Raw genomic sequence first — 13,575 nt, forward strand, 5'->3', positions numbered from 1 at the left:
ATGATTGTGGACCCCCTGGATGGGAGGGTCTGTCAGACACTTAAGGCAGCCTGTTGACTTTGATTAAGCAACCCAGGAGGAAATTACACCTGTATCTCATTGGTGTCATAAGGAGGCTATCCTACTAACTTCTGAACACTCCAAGTCCTGGATTCGCCATGAGCCACAATATTATGATGGGTGAAATCACTGCATCCATCATGGCTATCTGCTTTCCAGGCCAAGTAGTCGCCCCAAGAGAGGGTAGCTTTGGTAAGAGAGTGCCAATCATTGGGAGTAAGCCAATCTCTGCTCAGAGATTCTAAAAGTGAAAGTGTGAAGGGAGAGGTAGGACCATAAGCAGCGATGGCACTCTTAAGTTCCTTCATATGTCTAAATTTTAAGTGGTGATAATGCTGACCAAGAGCAGCAGTGTCAGTGGCCCCAGGATCCTATATTCCCACAGTTTCCAGCTCCTCATCCTCTGCGGAGAGTTCTGAGATATCGTCAACAGCCACAGGAAGGCAAGTGGCAGGAACATCAGAAGAGGATTGAGTTATAACGTGTGTCTCGCCGTGATCAGCAGAGGGATTGTCTAGGATCTGTGTCTGGAAGTGAGTGATGGTATAAGCATGAAAAGTGCCTTTAGGGGCCTTGTGGGGGAGGGGGGCTGAGGGAGATCTAAGGGTGATTTCTAAATCTTTAAATTCATGAAGGAGCTGTGCATGTTCCTTTTTTGCTTGAAGGAGGTTTTTTAGAGACTGAGTTTCCTGTATCAGCTTGACTGTGGCCTGGTGAGCAAGGTCTTTTACATTAGAATCGCCAGTCATTGCAGGGAGCACAAAAGGATGAGGAAACTTTAAAGGGTGGTAGCCCAGCCTGGGAAGTTGGTGCAGGAAGCCAGTCTGGATCATGATACTGAGAGGCCTGTTCCTCAAAATCAGCCTCCTCTTTGGGAGAGAGAGGTGTAGCATCAGGAAAGGGCTCTAGGAAACCCCTTAAGACAGGATAAATTGACTTTGGAGGGGCAGAGTGTGGACAGTTGAGGTCCGCCCCTTCTTTAACATCATCAAGCATAGGAATAGAAACCAAAGGTACAGGGGAAGGGATGGGAGTCTGTCTTTTACTATTAGATTAAGATATACCTCTGAAGCCTGACCAACCTCATAAACGTCGGGTTGGAAATGATGGACCTGAATAATATCATTAATGATATTCCAGTAAGATATGGCAGACACTGGGACCGTTTGGGGCCCAAAAGACCTATAATAATTACGAAGGCAATCCTCCACCTGTTGCCAGCATTTTTTTTTTGTCCACAGTGCCCTCTTGTGGAAACCAAAGGCAAATATCACCAATAAAGAGAAAAAATTTTACTAAGTCCTTTTTCTTTACCCACGTTCCTCATGCCTTGAGGGAGGTTTTGAGTCCCTTAATAAATAATTCATGTTTGCTGAGTGACTATCCCATATGTGTGTCGCCATGTCTTACCTTAGTTGACCTGTCTCACAAGTAGGGGAGTCGTGGCAATGCGTGTCAATCTGTATCATGGGCAGGAAGTCCATGGTGATTCAGGGAGGGTGACTGGCTGGTCCTGAAGGGTGATGTACAGGTGAGTGCTCTGCTTCCTTGAGCTCCAGACGTTAGGCACCACTTGCCCTGACCAGTAGGGGTTCAACTAAAGCTCAGGAGGAGAATTGTCTGTATGGGGGACAAAACACAAGACACAAAGAAGGAGAGCAAGTCTGATTATTGATCAAGCTCTCAAACTTTATTTTTCATGCAGCAGTTTTTATAAGGCAGAAGACAAGGAAGCATATTGCTACGCCAACCCAGCTGCAGGCTATCTCAAGAACACAGGGAATTCCAGGCAGGGTCATAATGTTCTGCCACACAGAACATCTTGCTCTATCTTTGTCTAGTCTAACTGCTAAACCATAACAGAGTCAGCTAGTTTCTGGTAAAAGACAGGCTTTGGGAGAAACAGAAACTTAAAGGTACAGACTTGGACAAGATGGCTGAACATTGGCCATATGGCCTACTGTCCCCAACAGAGATCCAAGGTACAGGGGACCCAGATGGCTTCACACTTTCCTCCCAGCCTAGGCTCCTCCCTCATTTGGAGGACCTGCAACTGATGCTTCACGTTTAAGACTGAGTCCCTTTGCTGGATGGCCAGCTGCTTTTGTTTCCGCATGCACTGCAGCGTTTCCTGCAGTCTTTCTAAATCCTGTTGATTACAAGATGGTGTGTAGCGGAGGGCTGCAAACAGGCATGAATAGACGGACTTTCATACAGGAACAAGCACACAGAGAGGTTTCAAGAGTGGAGAGTGAAAGCACAGGCAGGTGGATGAGTAGACAGTTCACTGGGCAAATGCCATCAGACATTAGCCTGACCCAGCTGACTGTCCCTACCTGCTGTTGCTTGGTCTGGAGGTCACTCTTCTCCTCCTCTCAGTCCTTGCAGATCTGCTCAGCAGGGCCCATTCCCCTTCCGCCTTCTTGTTCTCCTGCTTCAGCGTTTCCCCCTCTTCTCCAGCTGAGTCTGCTCCATCAGCAGCCTGCTCTGGAGGTTGCTGGAAACACACCCTGTAGAGTCAGCCCCTGCCAATCTCCTTCTTCCAATTCCTACTTCCATCCCCATAACCCTCACCTGGTCCCAGGTTCCCATGAAGAACTAGGAAACAGCCCAGCTCAGCCAAGACAGCTGCACTCAGAAGACCATACAGAGAGAGCAGCTGATTCAGCAAAGAATAAACAAGTTCTAAAGTCCCCAACACCTATAGGGAAGTTTTAAACTCCCCAACACCTATAGGGATTCATGCAATTCAAAATGGAATAAGAGTCCCCACCTGTACTTTACCTTCCAAGGTAATGGGGAAGCATCAAAAATAAGGGGAGATAGCAGGCACAAAGAGGAAGGTAAAGCTAGCTATCTGGATGAGACCTGACAGGCTGTGGCCATATGGTGGGGGAGGAGGTCCTCTATTTTCAGAACTCCATGGGAATGGAGTAAGGCAGAAGGAGGGAGGGAGGGAGGGAGGGTGGGTGGCAACAGGAAGATACAAGGAGGGGATAACATTCAGGATGTAATCTGAATAAATTATAATAAATTAAAATTTGAAAAGAAGGTAATAGATACCCTCAAGGAGGGACAGGAGACCCAAAGGGAGAACATCCTAACTACCTGTCTCATAACAATCAGCTCTGTAAACCCTGCCTGAGCCCCTGAGGCCCAGGGATACTTGACACTCTCTCCCAGCTGTGAATCCTTTTTTTTTTTTTTTTTGGTTTTTTTCAAGACAGGATTTCTCTGTGTAGCCTTGGCCATCCTGGACTCACTTTGTAGACCAGGCTGGCCTCGAACTCACAGCGATCCACTGTGAATCCTTTCCTATCTAGAGGCTCCTGAAGCTGGAAGCACAATGCTGAGAGGGGCTAACAGTCTCTTTCACACTTAGCCAAATTGAGTCCAAGAGGCACAGGCAGGCAGATGGTCAAGAGGCAGAAAGGGATAGAACCAAAGCTAGGGGTTCTCCTGTCCAAAAACCAAGAAAAGCTGTGACGGCCATTGCAGAAGGGTTGGCGTCCCTGACAGGCACTTACAGATAGAAGCCAGTCTCCTTGTCTAGCTCCCTGAGCTGCTTTGAGGCTTCAGCATTCTCTTTCTCCAAGTTCTGGAGGGCCAACACGAGCTGTTTGTGCTTCTTCTTGAGATTGTCCAAGAACGGATTTGGCCTGTTGTAGGGCCTGGCCCCAAGAGCAAAGAACCACATAAATATAGGCCTCAAGGATCTCGTGAAGTCAGGCTGTGCCCTGGACTACCCAAGCCTAGAGGCTTCCATATCCTGGGCCCTAAGTGCTGGGATGTCTGGGTACTCATGAAACTTGCTTATGAAACACCAGCAGAGGCTATATGTCCAGTTGAACGGTGCCCTGGCTGACGGGTTCAGTAAACATGAAGGGGCTGTCTAGCCCATTGTGTTCTCAGGAGCCAAAAGCCTGTGATTTCATTTATTCTGCTTTCAGAGCAGTGATTCTAGATCCTGAGTGACTACTACTATAAAGTCAGACTGTGCACATAATTCTGGGGATGAGAGCCAGCATCAGGACAGCATTAAACTGCCCAAGGCATTCCAATGTCCTCCAATCTGACCACATAGGCCAAGAGCAGCCCTGCTTAAAGTGTGGCTCCCAGAACTCAACATTGAAACTGTGAGACAGACAAATCTTCAGGTCCCATCACAGACAACTGGCTCCCAGAGTCTTGTGAGACACATAGGCATGAAAATGCATGCACATACACACATACACACACACACACACACACACACACACACACACACACACCTGATAAAGAGAATCAAAGAAGAAAATACAGAGAGAAAGAGATAGAGATGCTGAGGAAATGCATGGAGTAGTATTGCCTTAGAATATAAGTCAGAAGGTCAGAGACAACAGTGTTGATCTCCAGGCCTCCTAATCATGAATTGAGATAGAGCAAGTGGGACTAGGACACTCTAGCTGTTACCAGGAGCTTCTAGCACTCAATCACCTGACAGGAAAGTAAAACATATCTCATCCAAAACTCACAGCAGCAAGTATGTCATATCACACAAGCCATCACCTTTCAAGGCCTTTCCAAATGCATGCTGGGAACTCACTATCCACTGCCTCAATCCTTGTGTTGTGTGACTCAGACAACAGGCTCTGAGGAAGCAGAAGAGTCCATTTCCCATCTCAATCTGCCCAAACTTTAGGTCGTTCCTCTCTTTTGAGAAACTTCAAGGGACATGGGGTGGGGCACAGAAACACCCTGGAGGTGCAGCCTCCTAGAACTCATGACCTTAAAAAGATAAGATAAAGGTGACATTGCAGACCCAAAACTGACACCATGGGGTAGAGACAATGCAGACCTCTTGTCCAAGGATTCACCATAATGAGAATCAGGCAATCCCACAGGTCATTTCACTCCTGGGTTAACACCTGCAGCAGGTGGTCAGCTTCTCCATTTCCTTCCTCACCTGCCTCTTGGAGAGGAGGTTTGTGGGGAATTATGTCTCCACTCTGGCCCCTATAGGGAGAAGAACTCAAGTGAACTTGCATAGTGACAAGGCATAGAGGTTGGACAGACAACCCTGATTTCCATACAGGCAGAGAGCATGCCTGGTACCCAGTGACACACTAAAGATATTGTCCCAGGCCTGAGATGCCTGCTCTGTGGATCTCAGATCTCCCATCACTCTTTAGAGAAGTAGTTATCTAAGTAGCCAGGTGTTCTCTCCACCTTCCTACACATGCTTCAGATGACCACAGAGATGGCCTCCTCAGGCTTATTCACAACTACAGAGGAGGCAACTTGGCTTCAGAGCCCTTGAGCCTGGGATTACAGAAGACAGGAGGATAATGGTAGAGCCACAAGCTCTCAGGGGCTGTGGAAAGGCCCAGAGCTCCTGCATTGTCACTCTAGGATGATAACTGTGGATTAAAAACCCAGCAAGTAGCAGAATAGGACCAGCAGACTGAGCAGTTCTTCCCACTGACAGTCCAAATCACCCCAGAGCCGGCACTAAGGATCCAGCCTCTGTCTTGGTGACTACCTGTGACAGTTTGCCAGCACTAGAGATATGCCAGCCACCCACAACTACTGATTCAGAAACCTATAGATGCCACTGTCAGTGAGAGGTGGTCAGAGGAATCCTGAGAAGATAAGGTAACCACAGCACTTAAAGAAACCAGTGGCATGGAAATGCAGTGATATGATACACTGCCCTAGAATGAAAACACTGACACTCCTTGTCTCATGATGGTAGTCTCCTTTTGTCTCCATGTTACACCCCAAATGACCAGTAAGTGTAAAACTTAGGAGCTCCCAGTACAACAGCTTTGGCCTTGCTAGCTCCAGCTTTGGGGACGGACAAATTACTATTGTGGAATCCTGAACTTTCAGGAATTTTGATGAGCAAGGAAGTCTTTTTGCTTCCCAGAGGCTCATGTTCCTGTACTCCATTACTGAAAAGCCCAGCTCAAGTCAACCTCCTCCAGGAAGCTCTGCATCCCATACCCAATACTCACTGTGCCTTTCCCAGGACCACTTCTCTCTTGGTGGTTTAAACTCAGATGGAATACCAGCTTCCCTCTGTCTCCCTGGAGTTTCTCTATGGCCCTGATACCCCCTCCCAAGTAGACTCTTCAGTCTGGCCAACATCTTGATGAGACCTATTTGTACTGAAAGAATGCCCTAAGAGCACTTGCCATTGCTACAGCACTAGTGACATCACAATGGAGGCCAAGAGAATGTCCAGAGAAGGGACCACTGATGTCATGGGGAGCAGCCTTCGCCTCCCTGCTCATGTTCTTGATGTACTTAGCAGAAGCTGAGGTGCCCTTTCCAGCATTCTCTTCTGGGATAGCCATTGACCCACACTTCCTCCCCAGCCAGAGATCTGTGTAAGCTGGATTGGAAACAGCTTAGCTCTTCCAATGTGGGGAACTGAGTGTTTACTCTCCAAACAATGCTCAGGAATGTCTCACCCCTTCCTCAAAACCCACTATTCATCAGTGTAAGAAATTAAATAGTGAGAGATCACACCAGGAAATTATGATAGGCAGATTTGGGCCCAGGGGTCCCAATCAAACTATGGCACCAGCCAAGAACAATACAGGCTATAAACTTCAAACCCCTATCCAGATCTAGCCAATGGACAGGACATTCTCCATAGTTGAGTGGGGAGTGGGGTATGACTTTCACACGAACTCTGGTGTCCCATTTTTGACCACATCTCCTGGATGGGGATGCCTGGTGGCACTCAGAGGAAAGATAGCAAGCTACCAAGAACAGACTTGATACCCTATGATCATATACAGGGGGAGGAAGTCCCCCTCAGTCACAGTCATAGGGAAGGGGAGTCAGGAGAAAATGGGAGGGAGGGAGAGGAATGGGAGGATACAGGGATGGGATAACAATTGAGATGTAATATGAATAAATTAATAAAATATTTTTTAAAACATAAAATTTAAAATAATATCAAAGTTAAAATATATACAAGCTTCTTCATATTAATTCTAATGAATGAAGTGATGAATAGTGGTCCCATACCAGTCCCCATATCAGGAATTATACAAAACACCTCCATAATCTATTACTTTGCATCACTCCCTCCTACCCAAACTTATTGTGTGAGGATAATTTTTGTGTAGGTTGTAGGATGTTTTAATGCCAGCTTTTTAATGTTGTTTTCATAGGTAATTCTGGACAGAAAATACTCCTTTTTAGAATTGGCAAGATAAGGCCTTCACAGGGGATATGATTTTTTCAAAATAACTACACCATGGAAAATCTATCCACAGGTTGGATACAGTTACTCAATAAATTCTGATTCAATTCCTCACAAAAGTCGAAACTCTACCCCTCCCTCTTCTCCTCCTGGCCCCACTCTCCCTCACTCTTACCCTATCCTCCCTCTCCAACTCCTCATGAATGATGAGCCCCTCCATCTACCAACCCACCACAGTACATCAAATTACATCAGGACAGAGTGCATCCTCTTCCCCTGAGACCTGGTGAGGTAGCTCCACCAGCTGGAAGTGATCAAAAAGCAGACAATAGAGTCCATGTCAGAGACATTCTCCACTCTGGTTACTAGAGAACCTACATGAAGACCAAGGATCCTATGGGCTACATCTGTGTAGGAGGTCTAGGTCTAGTTCATGCTTAGTCCTTAGTTATTTTTTCAGTCACCTTAAGCCCCCTTGGGCCCTGGTTAGTTGGCTCTGCTGTTCTTCTTGTACAGCTCTTGTCCCCTCCCTTCTGTCCTTTCACTACTCTTCCACAAGACTCCCTGCTCTCTGCCCAATAGTTGGCTATGAATCTCAGCATCTGTTTCAATCCAGTACTGGGTGGAGCCTCTCAGAGAACAGTTACGCTATGTTCCCTTCTGAAAGCATAGCAGAGTGTGATTAATAGTATCAGGAGCTGGCTCTCTCCCAGGGGGTGGGTCTCAGGTTGAGCCAAGCAATGGTTGGATGTGCCCTCAATTTCAGCTCTATTTTTACTCCTGAATTTTGGGTCAAAGTTTTTTTGGATGGATAAGTGTTCCCCTCCCTCCAGTAGGTGTCTTTTCTAGTTAGAGGGTAGCCTCTTCAGTCTTCACAACCCCTGCTACTAGGATTCTCAGCTAGAGACACCCCCATATCCTCCCAACCCTGATGTCCCTCAACTGAAGTATAGATAGAGAAACTGTGATACATTTACACAATGGAATAATTGAACACATTATTGAACACAAACACATCTTGAGATTTGCAGACAAATATATAGAACTAGAAAATATCATCCCGAGTGCGGTAACCAATACACCAAAAGACGTACATGGTATCTGCACACTTACAAGTGGATTTTATCCATATAGTGTGGGATAAACATATTACAGTTCGCAGACCCAAAGAAGATAAGTAACAATGTGGACCCAAGAAAGGATGCTTAAATCTCACTCAAAGTGGAAATAGAACAGACATTGGAAATGGTTGAAGAGAGGGAACAGTGTAGGAGAGGGAGCTTGGAGAGAAATAAGGGTGGCAATCTGACCCAGGGAGATCTGAAGTAGGAGAACAGAGGGCTTACATCAGCAGGGTAGGCTCCCGGAAGAAAAGCAATCTTTACAATAACAAGGAACTATAAAATACCCTGGATAGCAGAATCACATCTCATATGGAGTCAGTTCTTCAGAGCCATGGGGACTTGTGGGCTTAATAATAGCCTAGAAGATACTTTTACATAAGTGAGTCTGAGTTTAGGTCCATCTGTAAATACATTAGTTAAATCAATTGTGGTTTTTAGAGAGAGAACAGAAATACTCAGTGGCTAAAACATGGTCTTTTCATGCTGGGAATATTGGATATCCATATATAGAGAAAGAATTTTGATTCTACCTGGGATGGTGGAGAATTCTGTTAGTCCCAGCCTTCTGGAGGCAGGAGTACCAGTAGAGACAGAAGCAGAGGCAGAGGGAGGCCCATCTCTGTGAGTTCAGTGCTATCCTGGTCTACATAGTTAGTTCAGGTAAGTCAGTACTTTGGAGAGAGACCCTGTTTTAAGAGACTAAAATTAAATTAAAAAATAAACTTAGACATTAGGTTAGCTAAGGGTAACTCTGTAAAAAGTCAATGCCATATGCATCAGGTCCCTGAGTTTAACAAACTTGAAAGTGTTAGAATACAGTTAGCACCTACAGTGGAAGGTAGAAGTATAGGTAGGATGGAGAAGGACTCCAATCACTCAAGTAATCCTGGCCATAGCTGAGAAATGGTTCCTCAGGGAACTAAAGGGATCATTCCCAGCAAAGAAAATAGTTACTTCAGGGAATGGTGAAGAGAACAGAGCAGACAGAGGATTAATATCTAGATTATTTACAGTTTCATAATATATTTAAATCTTAATATAAGGCAACTTAGTCTGTTTAGGGTAAAACACGACAGTCCATGAAGGTGTTCAGAAAAATGCACGGTGAAACTCCAGGAGATGTCATCCAAGGTCAGTGAGCTTGGTTTCCAACAGCATTGTCATGAGTGAGGAAAATGTGATGTACCTAGGGAAGTATTTTCAGCTATAAAGAAAGTGAAATTACGTTGTGTATTGAAAGCTGGATTTCATGGGAAATCTTTTCCAATCTCTTTGGAGTTCTGTCCATCTTACACATATCAGAATGGCTGAGGTTAAAAAAAAAAAACTCAGGAGCAGCACATGCTAGTGAGGATGTGTAGAAAGGGGAACACTCATCCATTGCTGGTGGGAGTGCAAACTATAATCATTTTGGAAATCACTCTGGCACTTTCTCATAAAATTGGAAATAGTGCTACCTCAAGACCTAGCTATTCCACTCCTTGGCATATACCCAAAAGATGTTCTGCCACACAAGGATATTTGTTCAACTATGTTCATAGAAGCCTTATACACAATAGCCAGAATTTGAAAACAACCTAGATGTCCCTCAACCCATGAATGAATAATGAAACTGTGGTACATTTAAACGATAAAATACTATTCAGCTATCAAAAATAAGAACATCTTGACATTTCCAGGCAAATGAACTAGAAATGATCATCCTGAGTGAGGTAACCCAGACCCAGAAAGACACACATGGTATATACTCACTTATAAGTGGATATTAGCCCAAAAGTGACATCCTCTGAGAGATTCCACAGCCAGACTCTTGGTGAAGAGCTGAGAATGTTATGGAAGAGTTTGGGGATTAAAAGATGGGGCTTGAGGGGGAGTTGTCAGGAGCTCCACAAGGAGACTATCAAAGCTGGCTGATCTGGACCCAGGGGGTCCCTAGAAACTGATGCACCAATGAAGGACATTGCAAACAGAAGACCTAGATCCCCTGTTAAGATGTAGCCAATGTACCAATGTACGTCTTATTCTCCACAGGGGAAGAGTGTAGAGCAGAGGGACTGCCTCTGACAATAACTCTGGTACCCTTGATTTGTTCACTGCCCCTTGGGGGAGAGGCCCTGTGGGAGCACGGAGGAAGGGATACAGGCCATCCCAATGAGACCTGACAGGCTATGGTCAGACAGTGAGAGAGGAGGATCCCACTTATTAGAGGTCTAGGGGAGGGGAACAGAAGGAAAAAGGGAGGGAGGGAAGGTGGAGACAGGAAGATAAGAGTGAGGAGATTACAATAGGGATGTAATGTGAATAAATTAAAATAATAATAAAAATATTTTTAAAAGAAATCTAGATTTCACTCAGGCATGATGAGATGGTTCAGCAGATTAGAACACTTGCTGTTCTTGCATAGCTTCCAGGCATAATTACTGACACCCTCATGGTGGCTTTCAGCCTTTCTTCATCCTAAAACCAGAGTTCTGATGCCCCCCCCCTTGCCCTGTGTGGCCACTGAACACATCTGTTGCCAAGGGACATGTACAGTGGGACACAAAAAATAAATAAAATATTAAATGGATATATTCTAAAATGGATGCAACTTGAGACAAACATATTAACATTACTAAACCCATCTAAGAAAAATAGTCATCCTGATGTTTCTTCTCATCTGTGGGTACTAGATTGTATATACATGAAAGCATGTATTTAATCTCATGAAATATCAGGAAGAGATCTGTCCCTTAATAATGATGATTAAGGGCTGAGGTGAGTTTCCAAATGGAAGGAACTGTGGTAACAGCTCGAGTGTTTTCAGTTTATAAGATTAACTTTAGAAAATGTACCATGTTTAGTGTCTAGCACAATGAAAATAAAAGTCAAGGAGAATAATTTCATTACAACTGTATAGCTTGATGAATTGCTTTACTATTAAATGAACATTTTCAGTTTTATGTCATAAGCTATATTTATATACATAATACACTGTCAACATTATTAATAATAATACATAAATTATGAGAAAACAAAAAGTCCTCTATATATACTATGGATTAAATAACTGACAAATTTCTCTAGTCAATTTTACTGTCTTCAAATATTTACAAGTATTGTAGAAAATAGGTCTGTTTATTTACATAAATGCAAAAGTCAGAATATTCACCTATGTACTTACATATATACCCATGTCTCTACACATTCATATGACACTTTATATTCCATGAATACATCTACACTGATGTCTATATTTATCCTTGTCCATGCTGAAAAGCAACTTGTTACAAAGATCTGACCTGCTGTTATATTGCATAGCCATAACATTGAGAACTTTCCATATTGCTTTCCCTGTGAAGGAAACGCTGCAGTTTCCCAAGGGAGGGGTACTTGGCAGCATTCTCTCGCTCCTGTTGAGCTCTCCTCTTCATGGCCTCCCTCTCTGGCCTTTTGTGATGGGCTGTGAGATAACTGGCCCTGGAATGTCAACTTTCCTCCATGGAAATGGTTGGTGGCTGAAGTCTTGCAGCAGATACTGGATTTGAGGTTTGGCAGGTGATGGTGTCTTGTTCCTGGCAGCAGAAACAAGCTCCCTCTGAAGTGAAGTGTGAGATGATTCTCTGTAGGCTGCTGGCCTTGATGCAGCAGAAGGAGGCACAGTGCTAGACTGGATGGGATTGGGTACATTAGGTCATGAGGCACTAGTGGAAATGGTTAGAGCTGGCAAGACATCAAAGATGGCCATCAAAGATGCACTGGCAGAAGGCTGCTAGGTTGGCCTGAGTGGGGTAGGCTGAGCTGAGTGGGAACAAAACACTTCTGGCTTGAGGATTGCCCAGGGTTGTGAAAGGCAGAGGTACTAACTTGGCATTCCTAGGTGGGGGCAGCTCATAGTGGGATGAGTTTGGATACTCCATGTGTACACTGCTCTCTGATCTCTGTGCCTTGCCTAGGTTCTGTCAGAGCCTTGGCCCTCAAGTGTCACATCCAGCATGGCTGGCGTGGGTGGGCCTGGCCTGGGATCTTTGTTGCTTCTGAAGGTTCCCAGAGCCCAAGAGAAGTATGTGCTTGTTTTCTTCTCACTCGTCTTCCCCAGTGGGTGAGAGAACTGCACGAACTCCAGCAAGTGCCTGTCGAGGTAGGTTCTAGGCTTTTTAAAGCTGTTGTGGCTGAGCCCAGGAGGATTCCTCTTCCTCTTGGCCTTGAGGATGGTGGGCTTCCCTTCTCCCTTGACTCTGTTACTTGAATGCTTTAGCTCCTTTGTTTTCTTGGAGTTGTTTTCTCTGGTCCACTTGGTCATGTCATGATCCTGTGCTCTAGCTGTGTTGAGCCTGGGTGCCCCTTTCTGAGCTTTTCCCTCCAAGTCCTTAGCCCTGTTGTCCATAGCCCTGTTAGTGACTCCAGCACTGCCCACAGATCCCTCTCCCTCCACCAGCTCCCAGCACTGGATTTTGGCCTGAGGAGCTCCATCAAGCAGCTCAGAGGCTTCATGGTCTTTCTTCCTCACCTGCTCTGATGGTCCACTAATAACTCTCGAGATGTCTTTGGCCTGATCCCTCCACACAATTGTGGAGACTTTAGATTTGGTTGCCCTGGAGCTTGTATTTCTTCTAGGTCTATGAGGAAGTTTATTAATTGTGGAAGGTGAATATCTGCCACCAGTGTTTTGATGTCTGCAAAGTCGATGGTGAACACCATCAAACTGTCCCACTTCCCTTGCTCTTCTAGACCAAGGATGCTGCCTCTCATGCTGGTATTGTCAGAAGCATGCTTCTGTGTTAAGCTCCCAGCATCAGTGCAGTGCATATGGTACTGTATGTGCTAAAGGGAGGAGTGATATTTCTTGGTTTTGTTTCATGCTCTCATCCACATCTGGAGGCATTGAAAGCTCAGCTTTAGTCTCATTCTAGAACTTTGCTATTAGGCAGGTTATCTGGTCCATTAGTTTCAAGAACTTACCTAACTCTGCCAACTTCTTTCATTTTATGACAATACTCAGATGCCCCTAGATGCCTGGCTTTTTATGTGGGTTTAGGCATCTAAGCCTCACCGGACACTGCTGTGAGGCAAGCATTTCACAAACCAAGGTTTCCTCCAGACCATGTTTCACAAACTTCTTATAAGTACATGACATTTGATTTAAGAAATTAAAATCTTTGGCTTTGGGTGTGATACAATATTAGCGAACATGTCTTCATTATTGTATAATCT

The 13,575-nt window shown here is 44.9% G+C and overlaps 1 pseudogene; it reads right to left on the reverse strand.

The window, feature by feature from the left end:
* Positions 1 to 11,669: 11,669 nt before the first annotated feature.
* LOC127184435 (uncharacterized protein C2orf78 homolog) lies at positions 11,670 to 13,246 on the reverse strand (annotated as a pseudogene).
* Between the last annotated feature and the right edge of the window lie 329 nt (positions 13,247 to 13,575).

This window comes from Acomys russatus, chromosome 32 (assembly GCF_903995435.1).
Source record: "Acomys russatus chromosome 32, mAcoRus1.1, whole genome shotgun sequence".
Taxonomy (NCBI): domain Eukaryota; kingdom Metazoa; phylum Chordata; class Mammalia; order Rodentia; family Muridae; genus Acomys; species Acomys russatus.